Source organism: Ascaphus truei, chromosome 3 (genome assembly GCF_040206685.1).
Source record: "Ascaphus truei isolate aAscTru1 chromosome 3, aAscTru1.hap1, whole genome shotgun sequence".
NCBI classification, from domain to species: Eukaryota; Metazoa; Chordata; class Amphibia; order Anura; family Ascaphidae; genus Ascaphus; species Ascaphus truei.
In genome coordinates, this window is record NC_134485.1 from 224,168,905 (window position 1) to 224,188,313 (window position 19,409).

Consider the following 19,409-nt stretch of genomic DNA (forward strand, 5'->3'; position numbering starts at 1 on the left):
AGACGACTACGCAAAAGGCATAGAAAGAACTTGGAACAAAAATTCCAAAAAAGGCCTAAAAGCGCAGTCTGTCTCTGATCCTCCCGAAACAAGTCCAACACCAACTAACAATAAGGACACTTCATATAGAGGGAAATTTGCAGATAATTACCCTAAACATCATGCAGGATTTATGCCCCAAATTTTGATTAAAAAATCAGAAGTAAAAACTCAAAACACGGGAGGAAAAGCAAAAGAGAAAACAAAACATATAGAAATTAGTGACATCATAGGTACATCAAATAAAGGAAAGCCCAATAGAAATAATGAGGCAATACCTAAAGAAATCCCAAAAGAATCACTTCCTTTTTTGGAACAAAAGGGGTGTATGAGTTCATGGGAAACCAGGAACCCATTTCACCCCTTAGAAACCCCAACCACCTCCTCAAAACCAAAAAACAAAAGACGCATGTCAGAGGGAGACGAGGGGGCAGAATGCACAAAAACAAGAAAACTAAGATAGTCTCTAAAAATATTTTTAATATAAGTAAAAAAACTCTTACTGAGTGCCAAAAAAGAGTGATAAGTAAGGGTCTGACTTTTGCCCCAACTACGGGACCAAGCAAGTTTGGTCTCTATGTAGATGCTCACAAATTTATTAGGTCATTGACCCTTAAACGTTTTTTTCTAAATAAAGATGCTGTAACTAAAAATTGGATAGATGTTAATACTAATGATATTGACAAACAATCGATGCCAGAGTCAACCAATAGGGAATGTGTTCATTCTAAATTCAAGCCCAAATCCAGCTTTTTTCCAAAATTTGCGAAGGGTAATCACCTGGAAGTTTTCTTTCAGTTAATTACAAAGGACTTAGAAACCTTATGTAGTAATAAAACACGGTGTCATACCAATTTAACAAAAGAAGAAAAATTAGCACTGGATGAACTCTCAGAGGATACAAACATTGTGATTAAGCCAGCAGACAAGGGGGGAGGGGTGGTGATCATGGATCATGACTATTATATGTCTGAAGCTAAAAACATTCTGGGTGATACAAAAACTTACCTTAAATTATCATCCAACCCCTCCACCTTGTATAAAAAAGAATTACAGACTCTCCTGGAGGATGGAAGAAGACGGGGAGTATTGGAAGAACATGAATTTCAATTCCTAAATGTGGAGGATCCAATATTCCCCGTCTTCTATTTCTTACCAAAGATACATAAAGATCTTACACATCCCCCAGGACGCCCAATAATTTCTGGGATTGGGTCATTAACGGCCAATCTATCTGAGTTCGTAGACAGTTACCTACAGGGAATTGTTAAAAAACAAAAATCCTATCTGAAAGACACAAGTGACGTCATCCTTATGTTGAGAGAGATCCAGTGGCAGGACACCTACATCTTAGTCACCACAGATGTCACGGCTCTATACACATCAATAAGACATGATGATGGTTGCAGAGCCGTTAGACACTTTTTAGAAAAAGAAGACAAATTCCCTGAAATACAAATTGACTTTCTTGTGGAGTGTATAAAGTTCATTTTGAGTAAAAATTTCTTTTGGTTCAGTGATGTCTAATATCTGCAACTCTGTGGGACCGCCATGGGGACCAAATTCGCGCCCAGTTATGCTAATCTTTTGATGGCCATGTGGGAGGACCAATATATATGGTCTTGGCCTGGACTGGACGCGAATTTGGTCACATGGCGGAGATATATAGACGACATTATATTCGTCTGGAAAGGCACCCTGGGAGATCTAAATATGTTTTTGGAATATCTGGATATGAATGAACTAAATTTGAAGTTCACATCCACTATTAGCAGCTCTACTGTCAACTTCCTAGATCTCACTATATATTCAGAAGGCGGGTTAATTAAAACCAAAAATTATTTTAAAAATGTAGATGCCAACAACTACATACTACAATCTAGTTGCCACCTTAATAAGTGGATAACTAATATCCCGTATGGACAGTACCGTAGGTTAAAACGTAACTGTACTGATAACCACATATTTGAAGAACAATCAGAAGTACTTTCTAGGAAGTTCGCAGAGAGACATTACAAAGAAGAAGTTGTTAGACAAGCATTGGCTAAAGCTAATGATACTACCAGGGAATCTATGCTTATCCCAACCCCTAAGAAACATATTGAGAACGATACTCTACAAGTACCCTTTATTACGCAGTATAATAAAGATGCTGGCAAAATTAACACTATTTTGAATGCACATTGGTCAGTTTTAAAAAACGACCCTATTCTGGGGGAGTATCTACCCGATAGAGTAAAGATGGTTTACAAAAGAGCAAGAAACATCAAAAGCTATCTATCCCCAAGCGCTCTAAAAAAACACTGCAAAGAGATGCCCAACGTGGTTAGATCCCCCTAAAGGCTTTTATGAGTGTAAAATGTGCACTGCATGTCAGCATAGTTCTAAGGTGGTTCAAAGTTTTAAATCAAATATAACAGGTAAAATGTATAATATAAAACAACACCTAAACTGTCGATCAACCTTTGTAATTTACCTGGCAGAATGCGAATGTGGTCTACAATATATTGGGAAGACCACTCGCCCGCTTAGAACACGCATATTAGAGCATCTCAGTAATATAAAAAAGAAACTCACAACTCACAGTGTTTCCAATCATTTTTTAATAGCCCATAATTCTAACCCCGCCAGTTTTACTTTTAAGGCTATAGAACAGGTGATGCCTCACTGGAGAGGGGGTAATAGAGACTTATCTTTGATAAAAAGAGAATCCTTTTGGATGTATGAATTGAAAACCATTGCCCCATTAGGATTGAATCTTGATTTTGACATTAAACCTTTTTTGTAATCCTGTCATGTAATCCATTCTAATTTTGCTTTTATATCTCCCTATTAGAATGCCTCTTGTACCTCAGCAATCTTGATGAACAATTAGTCAGTCAAATGTATTAGTATATTTCTTGTTGTGTTTATTAAATGTTTTTTATTATATATATATTTTTATTATATATATATATTTTTTAATATTGTTGCATGTATTAATAAATTTCTGCATTTTTGGAGTCACACATATGTCTTGATGTGTGACTATGAATTTAATTATACGTATTATCTCTTAATTGATATACCTATGTTATAGCCAGCACCCGATTATCTAATTAGTATAAACCAATGGGTCTGTAGCACAGCGTATATAAGTCCACCAGAACCAGTCAGCAAATCACTCCTGAAGAAACCGAATGCGGAGAAACGCGTAGAGTGACGCTGACCAGACCAGACCAGAGAGATTCCTAAGCGAGTGGAGCCCCTGCAGGCTGATGACGTCAGTTCCGGTTTCCGGATCCGGTGAGACGCACCGGTGACACGCACGCCGATACACAGGGGAGGCAGAGAGCACACGCTTCGTTTGCCGAGATCCAGATCGCAGGATCTAAATGCTTTTTTAAATCTACTACCATGTGAGTGTATCCCTTACCACTTACCTGCTTTTATAAATTGTCCTTCCAGTCTGCACTATGTCCGTTTCTTTTTATATATAAGGTCTCCAGAAGCTCCTGGTGTTAATCATCCTTGGTGGGCTGAGATTTAAAGATACCTTTTTGTGAACAGCACTCACTATATGTTTGTGAGTATTTTGCACACAGACCTTTATCAATATATTAACTCACGAATTATCACGTGTACTGCACCATCAGACTTTTTTTCTGTTTTCCATGGCTTGCGCTTCCCGATGACTTACACCACTTCTATCTACATGGGATCGTGAGAAGGATCCTCCACTGGGTTATAGCGGCATCCATATTTGTTTGTATTGGTATCACTTTTATATTTTGTATTACACTGTTGATCACACTGTTTATCACATGTAGTATGTTGGGGGTTTAGGCAGGTTGTATTTTATTTGGTTATTCTAGAGCGCCACTATTGATAATTTTGTTTGTATCACTTGAGTGCATTACATGCCTGTAAACTTTTAACCTGATGTACGCAGATATATATTCTTTTATGTTTTATACACTTTTGTGAAAGTACTTCACTATTGTGTTTGCGCTGTTTTTTCCTGTCTCACTGCCATTTAGGGGTGCTGAGCCTCTACACACATAACGGCTGCAGACGCCAAACTCAACATTCAGAGGTTGTTGATTATTTAATATTATATCACAGAGGTGTTTATGGGTTACGAGTACAATAGAGATTAACTATAGTTGCGCACTTATATCTTTTTCTTTTCAAAGATTCGGAAGCGCTAACTGTACAGCTTGTCCCCCCCTTATCCTAATACACCTGTCTCAAATTAAATGGCACAACGCCTGGTTTGGGGGACAACCTCACAATTAACTACCCTTCCCGCAGTGCTTTCCCAAGCCCTGCCCCAGCAGCACTTGTCACTTGCCCTATTCCTGGCTGCTGCCCTTGTACAGCTACAAGGCTGGGATGACTGGACAAGTGGCTGTAAAGAGTGGTTACAAAGAGTACAAATTTCCTGAACTGGCCTTGTTTACTGGACGCACCATCCCCCATTAACCTCTTATTTGGGACTGCTCTCCACCCAAGCTGTGACCTTGTGCATATCTATTTTTATGATATCCTGCAGTCCCGAGTTAAATATATCCAGTCATCTTTCTAATAGGTGAACCCTGTCCTCTCGGTATAGCCCATTACTTTTTATCTGTAACTCTGCGTATTTTAGAACCCAACCTCATGATTGATGAACTTGCACATAGTCTTGTTAATATCTATTCTAGCGTTGTGCATTCCCCACACAATTATGGATGAGGTGCATAATTTCAGACCAGATCAGGGCAACCTATGGTCACATCACCCTTATCCTGGCATCAGGGCTGCCAACAGAAATCTTGGTGCTCAGAACAAATGAAAGGTGCACAACCTCCTCCTCCCCATTAACCCACTGGCACACTGGAGAGACACGGGGAGGGGATGGGGAGAAGGTATGGGCACAGATGTGTGGGTGGGTGAGAGAAGATAGAGGTATGGGCCTGGAGATAAGAAGGTAATGAGGGAGAAGATGCTATGGGCAGGGAGGGAGGAGCTATGGACTGAGGGGGAGGGAGGAGATATGGGCGGGGAGGGAAAAAGAGCTATGGGTGGGGAGAGAGAAGGAGCTATGGGTGGGAGAAGGGGCATGGATAGTTTGGGCCTGAGGAGGGGGCAGTAGGTATGGGCCTAGAAAGGATGGAGCCCAGAGTAGGCAAGGGACCATGTGGGCCTAACTGGAGGGAGAGGCAGAGGCAGGCCCATGTTCTGAGGGAGAGGCGGACCTACCCATGAGCTGGAGGAAGAGGCGGGTTCACCTGCTGGCATTTCCAGAAGGTAGGCCCAACTTCATGTCCAGGCCAGGCCCCCCAGAGTAGCTGGGACCAGGACATGTGTCCTGGCTTTCTCCTCCCTGTCAGCAGCATTGTCTGACACAATTGGCCTACATCATCAAACCAATTCTCCTTGACCAAATAATTTCTGCCGAGGTGCACTATGTCTGTTCGACCTTTTTTCACTTGGATTTGAATTAATTCAGGCAGTAACCTCCTCTAGGAGGTTACAAGGCAACATGCCTTGCTAGCCAAACCAACGCAAGGTTATCCTCTCTTGTCCTTCATTCTTTCCTGTTAATTGTTTATTTTCCCACCCTTACCTCCCGTTGCTCTACCAGTGGCACCACTATGGAGGGAACTGGCCTTCCTTTGTGTTTGGACTATGCCTGCATCGCATGCGCTATGTGACCTACACATTTATTTACATCCTAATCTTTATATTTCCTATGCAAAGGTTTAAATAAGTATTCCCAGATGCCTGTTACTTATGTTTTATACTGAGTACCTCCAGATTCGGGCTTAGGTCCCGCCCCCGCATTGACACGGGTGACACACCATGCTGCTTCATGAGGAGCACACATGGGGTTAATCCCCACTGATCTCGGATCACCTGCACCTGAGACCTTACTCCGCTCCCGTCTGCCATAGGGTGGCTGCTTCCTAGTGGGCAGTACTTCCTATACCTGCCTGCAGCTCATTGGTCTAACCTCCATATATATGCTCAGCCAGCCCTCTGGCAAATTGGCTGAACATAAGACTTCATTAAGTACCAAGTGCTTACTGCAATCCCTGCCTCTGTCTTGTACCTTGTATCCGCAGTTCTTGTTTCGTTCCTTGTCTGACTTTGGCTTGTACCTGGACCCCAACCATCGCCGTTCCTGACCACGGCAAGTACTTACGACGATCCACAACTCTCCAACCCCTGACCACGGTATGTACCTTCGATGATTCGCACCTTTCTCCGACCCCAGACCCCGGCTAGTACCTTCGACGATCTGTACCTCTCCAATCCCGTCCCGGCTAACAATGACCAATCTGCACTCCGGACGTGCTCATGTGGCTGGAGGTCGGTTTATTCAATCCCCACCTCGGCCTTGCGGTCACGTCCTGTTTGTGGCGAGCACTCTGTTACAGTATGCTCAGCCCCACAAACATGGACCCCGCTGAGGTGGGGCGAGTCTTGAGCACGCACACCACGATGTTCGCCAAGTTAGAAAAATATCTTGAGCAAAATAATCAACACATGGAGCTGCTGCAACAGACAGTTCCATCTATCACGGACCAGACACAACAGTCTCCTCTCCACTCTGTGCCTTCTGTTGTGATAGTCCCTGTGTCCATGATCACGGCCTCCGAACCTTGACTACCTACCCCCAATTGGTATGGCGGTGATCCCCATGGTTGTCGTGGTTTCCTGAAACAATGTTTAATTCAATTCTAATTAATGCCTTCCCATTTTATGTCTCAGAGATATAAGGTGGCTGTTGCAGGGTACATGCAACCACACGTGGGTTTCTAGCAAAGGCTTACTTATTGAGCCTTAAAAAACTACAACACACAAAAACAAAACAGCTTCTTTTCAGCCTACAAAACAGAAATTAAGTCCTGAGCACGGCTTGCCCTTTCCCAACAAGGGCTGTTTAGATTCCAGCGTAACAGTAAAAATGTATTTTGAAGACAGACCTTATAGCAGTACTCTCCCTTGTTCAGACAGGCTGCATGTGTGTACAGCTTGGGGTTTTTAAAACTCCTTGATGAGGCAGCTGAGATCAGACTAATTAACCAGACCTCTGACCTGAAAGTTAACCTTGTCACTGCTGCTCTGTAGACCTAAACATAGGTCTGCCAGGCATAGGGCTGGTGACGTTTATTCACCCTGTCACATTCCTCCCCTGTTAGTGTGTGGCTGGGGCCACGCACGGCTGAAGCCCGACCATCCACCCCTTCTCTAGAGAAGAAATCAGCATTCGCATTTTCTTTTCCAGATCTGTGCTGAATCTCAAATGAGAAGGGTTGGAGGGCCATATACCACCTGGTCAACCTAGCATTAGAGTCTTTCATACTATTTAACCACTTCAATGGAGCATGGTCTGTCACCAGAGTAAAATGGACTCCTGCCAGGTAATGCCTCAAAGCCTCGATTGCCCATTTTACTGCTAGGCACTCCTTCTCAATCACTGAGTAGTTTTTTTCCCTCAGGAACAATTTCCTACTCAGAAAAAGGATCAGATGTTCCACTCCCTCAAACTGTTGTGACAACACTGCCCCTAGCCCTATCTCTGAGGCATCGGTTTTCACTACAAAAGGCCTGGGCTTCTAAGGACGGGACCCCTCTGATAGACACCTTTTTATGTCCTCAAAGGCTCTCTGGCACTCCCTTGACCATACCACTTGTGTAGGGTCACACTTTTTTGTGAGGTCTGTTAATGGGGCTGCAACTTCAGAGTAGTTGGGGATGAACTGCCGATAGTACCCTGCTAATCGCAGCAGAGAGCGTACCTGCGTTTTTGTTTGAGGGGTCGGAACTTCTTTCAGGGCAGCTACCTTGTCGGCTAGTGGCCTTACTTTTCCACCTCCCACTGCATAACCTAAGTATTTGGTTTCTGCCTTACCCAAGGCACATTTCTTAGGGTTGGCTGGGATCCCTGCCTCTCTTAGATATCTTTCAGCCTATTTAGATGGGCCCGCCAGTGTTTACTATAAATGCAATGTCATCTAGGTAGGCTGCGGCATAAGCCCTATGAGGGCTCAGTACTTTATCCATGAGTCTCTGAAATGTGGCTGGGGCTCCATGCAGTCCAAATGGCATTGTCACAAACTGGTATAAACCCATGGGAGTGGCAAAGGCTGTTTTGCAGTTGGACTTTTCCTCCAAAGGTATTTGCCAGTATCCTTTTGTTAAGTCTAGCGTGGATATATATTCCGCGTTACCAAGGGCATCAATTAACTCGTCCGCCCTTGGCATCGGATATGCGTCAAAAATGGATACCGCATTGACCTTTCGGAGGTCCACACAAAATCTTACCTTCCCATCGGGTTTAGGGACCATAACTAGTGGACTACACCACTCACTGCATGATTCCTCAATCACGCCTAAGTGTAACATTTCTTGTACCTCCTTCTCTATCAGGGCCTTATGTCTTTCAGGCACCCTGTAAGGACGAGAACGTACTTTTACCCCAGGTGCTGTCTCTATCACATGTGAAATTAAATTAGTTTGCCCTGGCAAATCAGAAAAAACATCATGGAATTGTATAATTATTTCTAACAAGTCCCCTTTTTGTTCAGAGAACAACTGTCTACACATTGGGATTTTATCGTCACTCAAGGTGTTCTCCCGTGGGGGCTGAGGACCCAAGTCCGTTTCCTTCTCCACCGGGTGGATGAATAGAGACTGCTGCATCTTCCAGGGTTTCAGCAAGTTCACATGGTAAATTTGTTTACCCTCCCTGGACCCTGGTTGAGCGATCTCGTAATCCACATCACCCGTACGGTGGACTACTTCAAATGGGCCCTACCATTTGGCTAGGAGTTTGCTCTCACAACCGAGTAACAATAACATCACCTGGTCTCCCGGGTGAAACACTCTCATGCGCGCATTTTGATTGTAATGTCTCTCCTGACTGTCCTGGGCTGATCTAAGATTCTACCCAGCAAAATGGCCGACCACATCTAGGCACTTCCTAAGGTCTAATACATATTGCAGGGTATTCTTAGAAGGGGACCGCTGTTCCTCCCAGAACTCCTTTAGGAGGTCTAGGATACCCCGGGGTTGGCGGCCATATAGTAATTCAAATGGAGAGAATTCCGTGGAGGCCTGGGGAACTTCCCGCACGGCAAACAGCAGAAAAGGGAGAAGTTCATCCCAGGCTCTCTTCTCTGAATCTACAAATTGTCTCAACATACCTTTTATCGTTCGATTAAATCTTTCCTCCAATCCGTCAGTCTGTTGGTGGTAGACCGATGTTCGAACAGACTCTAGTAATTTTAAGACATCCTGCATCAGTTTAGCCATAAAATGTGTACCTTGGTCTGTCAACATAACCTGGTTAAGTCAAACCCGTGAGAACAGGTCCAACAATTTGTTGGCTACTTGCTTCGCCGTTGCTGTCCTCAGGGGGAAAGCCTCAGGATATCTTGTTGCATAGTCGACTATTACAATCTTGTTGCACAGTCGACTATTACCTGTGTCCTTTTGCAGAAGTTTCTAGAGATCCTACCAAGTATATTCCAATCCTCTCAAAGGGAACTGACACCAAGGGTAGAGGAACCAAGTGGGCTGGTTTTTGTCCCTTCGGACTAGTTAGCTGGCATTCAGGACATGCCGCACATAACTTAGCAATATCACTATGCATCCCTGGCCCATAGAATCGGGACGAAATATGATTCAGGTTTTATCCCTACCAAGGTGACCACCCCAAGGGACAGTATGGGCTAGGGTGAATACAGATTTAACAAACGCCTTGGAAATCAATATTTGTCTGGTGACCTCCCCTGTTTGTGTCTGCCTATTCACCCTATACAGGATATCATTTGACAATTCAAAATAGGGGAATACTATCACCCCCTGTGCATTCAATATCCGTTCATCAATTTTTACCACTTTATCATATTGTCTGGCAAGGACTGGGTCTTCCCTTTGCCTCTGGCGAAAATCAGGGAGGTATAGCTCTGATAAATCCCCAGGACCTATATCTCCCTCTTTCTGGCCATCCCCAGCCATCACTTGTGACTCCTGGCTATTAGTATGGCCACCGTGAGTCCTAGATTTCTGCAACCTGTCCTGTTTGTCATAGCGTCTTTGCCTCCGAGACTTTGGAACCCGGTGTCTACTGGAGACTGACGAGAAAGTCTGCCGAGAAGGGGAACAGTTTACCAGGTTTCTCCTAAGCCAGAGAATGAGGCTCCTCCTGAGAGACTGGAGCCATTAGGGTTGAAAAGAAAGGCCAGTCACGGCCGAGCAAAACGGGGGCAGTGAGCCAAGAAGCGACTCCTACTTCGATCCTGGCTTCCTGACCTTTTACGTGTAGCAGGATTTTGGCCATCGGATACCATTTTACATCGGCATGTGTACACTCTATACTCCATGGGGAGTCAAAGGAAAGCACGTCAGGCGGTAACAGTTCCCGGAAGACCAGCGTTTTTCCAGAGCCTGAATCTACAAGGGCCTAAACGGTTTTACCCCCAATCTGGACTGGAAGTAACCAGGGCTTGCAACTTCCTCTGGGGAAGGCCGAGGCGACTGTCCTGCTGAAAGAACAATCCATCTGAGGACAGTCCACATAACGGTGGGTTTGTTCTCCGCAGGCGGAACATGGAGAGGGTTCCCTCGCAGGAGGGTGCCACGGATAGCGCTCCGCTGGACCGGATACTGGAGACCAGGCATCTGATGGGTCCTGTGGGCAACGTCCTTGGAAGTTCCTCTCATTTGGCGACAAGCTGACATCAGGAAGGGGATGAGGGTCTTGGCGGTGCCTGGTGTTTGGACCTCTTCCTTGTTGGAAGGACTGCTCCTTTCGTGGCACTTGGCGGTTGCGTATGGAGGGGCCGGAGTTTCCCCGTTGTGCCGATCTCCCTCTTTGGGTGTCCACAAGTGCCGGTGAAGTTGGATCCGTCTGGTCCAGGGCACTCGCCTGATCCTCGGCCCCAAGGAAGTTCTCAACGAGTCGGATCCGCCAAAGCTAGGCTTTCAGCAGCATGGTGTTTTACCCACGAGCGTGCGGAAGGGGGTAATATCTGTAGGAATTGTTCCAAAACAACTTGCTCAAGAATTGCCTTTTTATTGCACTCCTCGGGTTGTGTCCAGCGAGTACACAAGTCCAATAACCGCTGAGCGAGGACCCGGGGTCTCATCTAAGCGGTGTACTTCAGGTCCCGGAACTGCTGCCGGTAGGTCTCTGCAGTCAGACCTAAGCGATCCAGTATGGCGGCTTTTACTTGTTGGTAGTCTATTGCTTGAGCTGTTCGGAGGCCCTGATATGAGGCCTGGGCTTCTCCTATGAGGAGCGGAGCCAAAGCGTTTGCCCAGCGATCTGCAGACCAGCCCTGAGCTTCGGTAACCCTTTCAAACGTCAGTAGGAAAGCCTCTGGATCCTCGTTCGGAGCCATTTTCCTCAGGAGGACCGGGGGGTTGTTCGCAAGTTCTGGACTGTCAGACCCCTGGAATTGGGTCAGCAGCCTGGCCATCCGCTCATCCAGTGCTGCCTGCTGCTGGGTTAGGAGTTGGGTTTGCTGCTGCAATAGTAGTTGGGCCTGCTCCTGCATTAACAGTCCCTGCTGTTTGGTCTGCTCCTGCATTAACATTCCCTGCTGTCTGGCCTGCTTGCACAGAATCTCTTTGAAAAATTCTTCCATTTTTTTAAATCATTTTTTTTGTGTGGCCCTTCAACTGCAGGGGCCTTTCAACATCCCACTTCTGACACCATATGTTGCAGGGTACATGCAACCACACGTGGGTTTCTTGCAAAGGTTTATTTATTGAGCCTTAAAAAATAAAGCACACAAAAACAAAACAGCTTCTTTTCAGCATACAATAAAATACAAGAAAAGATGGGGGAGCACAGTTTCAAGAAAAGGGTGGTTAATACAGTAGTATGTCCTATAAAACTGGTGATCGATGTGATCAGAGGCACCTCTATTGAGGCGACAGTCTATGGAGCGAACTCCATCTACGGGAGGCGCACATACAGTGATGTGTGTATGTAAGTGAAAAAATAAAAGAATAAAAAACTTACACGGCCTTGTGTAAGTTCTGTCACATCAAGGTTTCTTTGGTTTGCTTTTCTTCTTTGTGGGATATATTGTTCTACGGTCGTGACTTCTCTCCTCGTTGTACCTTTAGCTTTCCTCGTTGGATGGTTTTCTCCCTCTAGGCGGTTTTCCTCTTGTGGAAATGAAAAAGTAATTAGATCAATACAAATATACAGCAGCTATAGTGTAGGGAGGGGTGATAAGACAATAAACCATTGCAATGTAATGGTATACTCATGCACTCACATGGGCCAATGTGAGTATTCTTCTATCACGGTATCTTGATATTTCCCGTTTAGGAGGTATATACAGGGCTTCTGATGTTGATGTCTGTAGATATCTGGCAAATAGTGGTATACGTACAGCCTGATATTTAAGATGAATGGGAGTAAAAAGCGATATAACAAAATACTCACACGGGCCAGTGTGAGTACACACTTGTAGGGGTTTCTTGTCACTTCTGATGTTTCTTGTGAGGTACCACTTAAAACTAAATAGAGGGATGAAGGCAGACTATAGGACACTATGGTCTAGGGGGTTAAAACTTTATTAAAAAATGGCATATATGGTACAAAACAAAAGAAATATAAAACAAAGAAACCAATGGCTTCTAAAGGGAATAAAAGCAAGTGGAGTGGTAAGGTGATAAGTGATAGGGGATCTCTCACTCCGCGTCCGGATAGAGAGCTACGACTTCACCTCTGGCTCCTCTGAATCTGCTACCGAAAATGTCCCAAATGAAAAGCAGAGCAACGCGTTTCGTCCAGAACTGGACTTCCTCAGGCTCTATGGATGTGGACTGGCTGTGTCGTTACGTTCTTATGCAGTTGCTAGCCAATCCCTATCTTGATGCGTGTGGTCTTCTGCGACGGGATACCGCCATCTTGAAAGCTGCGTGCGCATCTGGCATAGATTTGTGTGCGCATTGCAGTGTCTCTTCATATTAAAGTTTGAAAATTTTGAAGGGGAATTCATGGGTGGTTGCGTGCGCATCCTTATGTGTACAGCGCGTCTCGCTGTAGGATTCCTCAGTGGTCATGTGTGGCATTAACCCAAGAAAACTTAAAGGTTAATAATTACTCCTCATTTCAAAAAAACATAATTAAGGCCTCAAAATGGTGCAATACATTGAATCTTACTATATGAAATAAAAGTGTGTTTCTGTGTGATTTCCTTTTGTCAAGTTATGCAGACTTATTTACCCAATAGTGAATATAAACATCTCAATGGTTGCGTGTGTAGTGTTTAATCAACTGTTATTAAATAGAATAAAAGGAAATAAAATAAAAATTGATTTTATTTTGTGTTCTTTTGTTGTGATATCATAGTGGGTGATTCAAAGGTATTTATATTAACCCAATAGTAAGTGCTAATGATAAAGTGGTTGTGTATAAGTTTGTATTAATAAAGACTATGTCTTTGGAACAATATCTTCAAATAAAAAGTGGTATTTAAGTGACAAAATACGTATAAGAATTGAGGAGTTAAAATAGAAAAAACGAAAAAAGTAAAATGAAAAATGAAGTGATGAAAAATGATAAAATACAAAACAGAACTTAAGTCCTGAGCAGGGCTGTTTAACTGTTTGTGTACTGTTACGCTGGAATCTAATCAAAAATGTATTTTGAAGACAGACCTTATAGCAGTAATCCTACTTCAGCATTTCAGTAAACTCCCTTGTTCAGACAGGCTGCATGTGTGTACAGCCTGGGGTTTTTAAAACTACTTGATGAGGCAGCTGAGATCAGACTAATTAACCAGACCTCTCAGCTGAAAGTTAACCTCGTCACTGCTGCACTGTAGACCTAAACATAGGTCTGCCAGGCATAGGGCTGGTGAAGTTTATTAACCCTGTCACAGTGGCATATATAATTTCTTTACTAACTGACAAAGCCCTGTCTGGGAGCTGAGGTCGGATATCATCAATGACATTGAACGCTTCACCAAGGAGTTCTGCAGGGTCTTTGACACATCTGGACGCAGGGTAACTGCTGCCTCATCCCTCTTGCATATCTCCCAAGGTACCCATCCCGTGGCCCGGTACGCCATCGAGTTCTGCACCATAGCCGCAGAGACCGGATAGAATGATGAGGCGCTAACAGCCGCCTTCTGGCAAGGTCTCTCCGAGAACCTGAAGGATGAACTCGCTGCACAAGAGCAAACCCAATCGATCTCGAGGAGCTCGTTCCTCTATGCATCCGTGTAGACCAGCGATTACAGGAAAGGAGAGCTGAGAGAACGCGTCGCAGGCAAAGTATTAAAAAAAACCACCGTTTCTGCACATGGACTGCTGACCCGTCCCCGCCGGACACCGAGGAACCCATGCAACTCGGCAGTAATAAGCTGTCCTCCAGCGAGAAACAGCACCGACGCAATGCCGGACTCTGCCTGTACTGTGTAACACCGGACACCAGGCACTTACTTGCCCACACAAGTCGGGAAATGCCAAGTCCCATTGGGAGCCAGGAGAATCACACTGGGAACACTATCCACTTCTACTACCAAAAAGATGCCAACTAGGATTCTAGTCCCCATTATGCTAACCGGTAATACCTTTCATACCACCGCACAAGCCTTTCTGGATTCCGGGTCAGGGGTAATTTCATTGATCAGGGGTTCGCTGAGAGGAACAAAATTCCCATGGTACACAAGAAGCATCCAGTCGGACTGGAGGCCATCAACAACCGGGATTTATTTCCCTGCAAACTGCTCCCTTCCAATTGCAGACAGGAGAGGATCACACGGAGAGGATCCAGCTGGACGCGATCCATACCCCTTCGGCCGACGTTATCCTTGGACTTCCGTGGATCCAGGTACACAACCCACGAATAGACTGGACTGATACAGAACCCTTCCAATGGAGCTCTCATTGCCTCTACAACTGCTCCATCTCACCCAAGAAATTATGCGGGGTTTCGGTACAAGAAGAAGTGAAGATACACTTACATGAGGCCTACTCTGAATTCCAGGATGTCTTTATTAAAGCACAATCTGAGGATCTACAACCTCACTGGTCTTTAGATTGCCCATCGATCTGCTGCCCAGCTTGACGCCCCCGAGGGGGTGCTCCTACCTGCTCTCCCCTCCAGAAACCAAGGCCATGAGATAATATATTCTTGAGAATCTCCAGAGGGGATTTATTCTCAAATCCTGGACTCCCACAGGAGAAGGGTTCTTTGTTAAGAAGAAGGACTTATCCCTCAGATCCTGCATTGTCTATCAGGGCCTTAACAAGATCACCATAAGGAAATCGGTACCCTTTACCGCTTATCGCCGAGCTCTTTGACAGACTGCAGGGGGCAACCATCGTCACGAAGCTGGATTTACGAGGAGCCTACAATCTGGTAAGAATCCGCCAGGGCGATGAGTGGAAGACGGCCTTCAATACCTGGGACGGACATTATGAGTATCTCGTCATGCCATTCGACCTATGCAACGCTCCTGTAGTATTCCAGGATTTCGATAATGACATTTTCAGGGACCTTCTTGACCAGTACGTCATAGTCTACCTGGACGATATATTGATCTTCTCCAAGTTTATACAGGAACATTCTGGTCATGTTAAACAGGTACTCCTGCGCCTACAAGAAAACCACCTCTTTGCTAAATTAGAGAAGTGTCCGTTCCATCAAGCCACAAAGGCCTTTTTGGGTTATATCATCTCTGATACTGGCCTCGCCATGGATCCAGCCAAGGTGAAAGCAGTTCTGGATTGGCCTTGCCCCACAACTCTGAAAATCATACAACGCTTTATAGGTTTCGCCAATTACTACTGCAGATTCATCCAGAACTTCTCCTCTGTGGTAGCGCCCATTACGTCCTTAACACAAAAAGGCGCAGATCCTGCCTCTTGGTACTCTATCCAAACATTCAACAGACTGAAAACAGACTTTGTCTCTGCACCCATCCTCGTACACCCGGATCCTAGCTTACCTTTCACTCTAGAAGTAGACGCATGTGACGTAGGCGCCGGAGCTATTTTGGCACAGAGGAAGACTCCCCAAGCCAAACTTCATCCATGCGCGGTTTTTTTCTAAAAAGTTTTCTTCCGCCGAACAGAACTATGATTAGGCCAGCGGTGCACAAACTGGTGGGTGCGCCCCCAGGGGGGCGGGAGAATTTGCAGTGGGGGCGCAGGCTGTTACAGAGGCCCCGTGCTCTTCCCCCAGGCATTTAATTTAATCAAGCAAAGGAATATCACAGATATCGAGATACTAAAGACAGAGAAACTTGCAGCAACATCTGAAACTTTTAGAATTAGGAATAGGAATATCATAGATTCAAGTGAAATCACAGCATGCAGCAATAAAATAATGGGAGCACTTTGTCTTTGGAAATGGACCCTGAGAACCAGCAGGGGTATACACAAGCAAAGAAATCAAAAGCAAGTCTGTTTTTAGAAATGCAAGTCCGAAAATCTGCAGTGGTCCACCCAGAAAATCAGGGAGAGACAAGCCTTGTCCAGGGAATGAAAGTCTGAGAGTCTGAAATGGTTATAACAGGTACTGCAGGGAAGGCATATTTATTATTTTTTTAAGGGAATTCTTCTCAGGGACAAAGTGGCACAAAAACCCTGCAGAACCCTTTGTGGCAACAAAAACCTTCAGGATCCCAAATAGGATTTTCAAACACCAAAAAAAAGTACTTATCTTCACCCTCACACAAGCGGAAGAGGTCTGCTGAAGCAGGCAGGTGATGGATCTGTTCCAGCGAGGTCCAGAAGTGGCCTTTGTTTTCTGTAAAGGGGAGAATCCTGGAGTGGGTAGGACCTCGGTAGCCAGAACAGCACGGAGGCAATGATTGTTGGGGTCACAGGATGAGGTTGGAGGCAGCAGGCAGGTAGTGTGGTTGGGATCACAAGCAGAGGGCTGAGGCAAGCGACAGAGTGGTCGGGGGTCAGAAGCAGGGTTCAGCAACAGGAAGGCCAGAGCAGGACAGCGAAGCAGGAACTGAGACTAGGGAGAAGGGACTTAGATCAGGGAGCAGGGAACAAACAGGGATAAGACAGATTACCAGCAAGGTCCATTAATAATGTACAGGACTCCACGAAACAGAAGCAGAGGCAAAAGCATGGGCATAAGGAGTCTGACACAAAACAAAGGCAAGGGAGGAACAGGAAACAGGAAACTATAAGGACAGAGAACAGGAGCAGCAAGAGGAGACAGACAGACAGAGGAACCTCAGAGCAGACAGAAACCAGCAGCACAACCGGTTGAAAGAGAAAGGAACTATAGCTAGGAGCAGGATGTCTAGGCCTAAGAAGATCAAAAATAATGACAGGTCAAGATAGAAGAAGCTGATTAAAGATAGAAGAAAGAAGAATTGGGTACCTGATCCGGATCTTCATGGCGGATGGCATCGGATGCTGTTTGATGCCTTCGAGGTACGTGAGCTTCCAGTTTCCCGTGGGAGTCAGAGGGCCAGCACTTCTAATGGTAAGTAATATATTGCATGTTTGTAAATGTATTTTTTTAACAGGTTTTAACATTGGATGTGTATTTTTATTTTGTGCACATTGACTGATAATGTATTAATCTGTACCACTTTAGGGTACAGATCAATACATTATTAGGACAATAATGTTTTGCCATTTCTTGCTTTGTATTCATGTTGATTTTTGCAATGTGAGTTTATTATGTGGATTACATTGTTTGTTATTTGAAAGCTTTATTTAAATAAAATTTTGGCGATTGATTTTTGATTTTAATTAATGATGTCTTGTGTTGGCTAATGCGTTTAATGGTTGTGTTTCAGATATTTTTTAATAATTCATTTATTTGTAGGTTAATGTTTCAATTAATTCATTGCTGTTGTATTAATTGTTGTGATTAGTTACTGTTACAATTAATTCAGAGTTGTTTTAATAATTAATTGGTTTGATTGGTTACTGTTTGAAATCATTTCTTGTTGTTTTATTAATTGCTTTGATTGGTTAATGGTTTAATTAATTAATTGTTGATCTGGTTATTGCTTGTATTAATTGTATTAGCTGGCTAGTGTTTTTATTTAGTGAATTGTGTTTTTTTGGAGTTTTGTAATGTTTTATTATTGTGTGTTTGGAGCATTCATTTATTTTGATTAGGGTGCCCATTGAGTGCTATAGTGGCTTATCCTGCCCATATTATTATATGGGTATGATGTACCACTATACTAGTGACTTTACTAACATGCAAGACAACATATCATGGCAATACCATAATAACCTGTGTCCCTCTCTAGAGGAGACACTTACTGCGTCGCGCAGGACCCTTCCCCAACACCAGGTGATCCCACCCAGTGTCCCGAGAATCCCCACCCAATGTCCCGCACTCTTGGAGAGAACGTGGGTGACTGCGCAGTCACTATTAAACTAAGGGCTCGTTGGTGCACTTGTTGACTTAATAGTACCTGCCCGAGCACTCCCGTGCTCGGATCTCCAACTGGCTTCGCAAAGGATCCGGCGACCGAAGAACACCGGAACCACCTCCAGGACGATCCCACCCGAAGGACTGCTGCAGCCGCAACAATGAACTACACCCACCTCAATACACGGAGGCAGCGCCCGCTGAGTCTCTAACTGACTTCACTAACTACATGGACAGTACTGTACTATAGGCCGTCCCTACAGCACAGCAACCTTGATGGCTTATGGGGAAACTCCTAGGGGCCTACAGGGGTTAATAACCTGCCCCACTCCCCTAACTCTTCCCAGTCCTGACTATTACTTAACTGATCCCAGCGCCTGCAGCAACAAGCTGTGACCCACTGGATGCTTGCAGCCAACGTGCTGCGCAACACTGTGCTTGCCTGTCAGACCTCACGGCACTGACAGCCGTGACCCTGACAAGACAGCACACTAACACTAAGGGCAACGTCCCTATCTTGGGCCGTCCCTACTCAATTACCCACTAACCTTGTGGGGAGTTGGGGCCTACCTGGGGTGTGGGTACCTATCTGGGTGCAGGAGCTGTGCTCGCTCCCTGCACCCTTCCTTCCCTCACAGCTCCCTGACTCCAACTGGCAAGCCTGCTCCAAGCCCGCGAAAATGTATCTATCTCCCTCAAGAGATCCTTGGCCCTCATTGGCCACACTGAAGCACCTGGAGTGCTTGGCCCTAACCCTCATGGGAGTTGTAGTGCCGTGGAGGCTGCAAACATATTGGGGCTGCATGCGCGCCTTCCCTGCGCCTGCACGAATCCCTAATGGCCGCCGCAACCTCTCCGGAACTGTCCCTGCCCTCGCGCGACTCTCTAAGGGCTGACATAACTGGCTAACTAGTCCTACGCATGTGCGACCTATTCGAGCCGCCGGGGGCTTACCGCGCATGCGCGAACTGGCGCAACATGGCGGCACCCTGTACAGGAGCCGCCG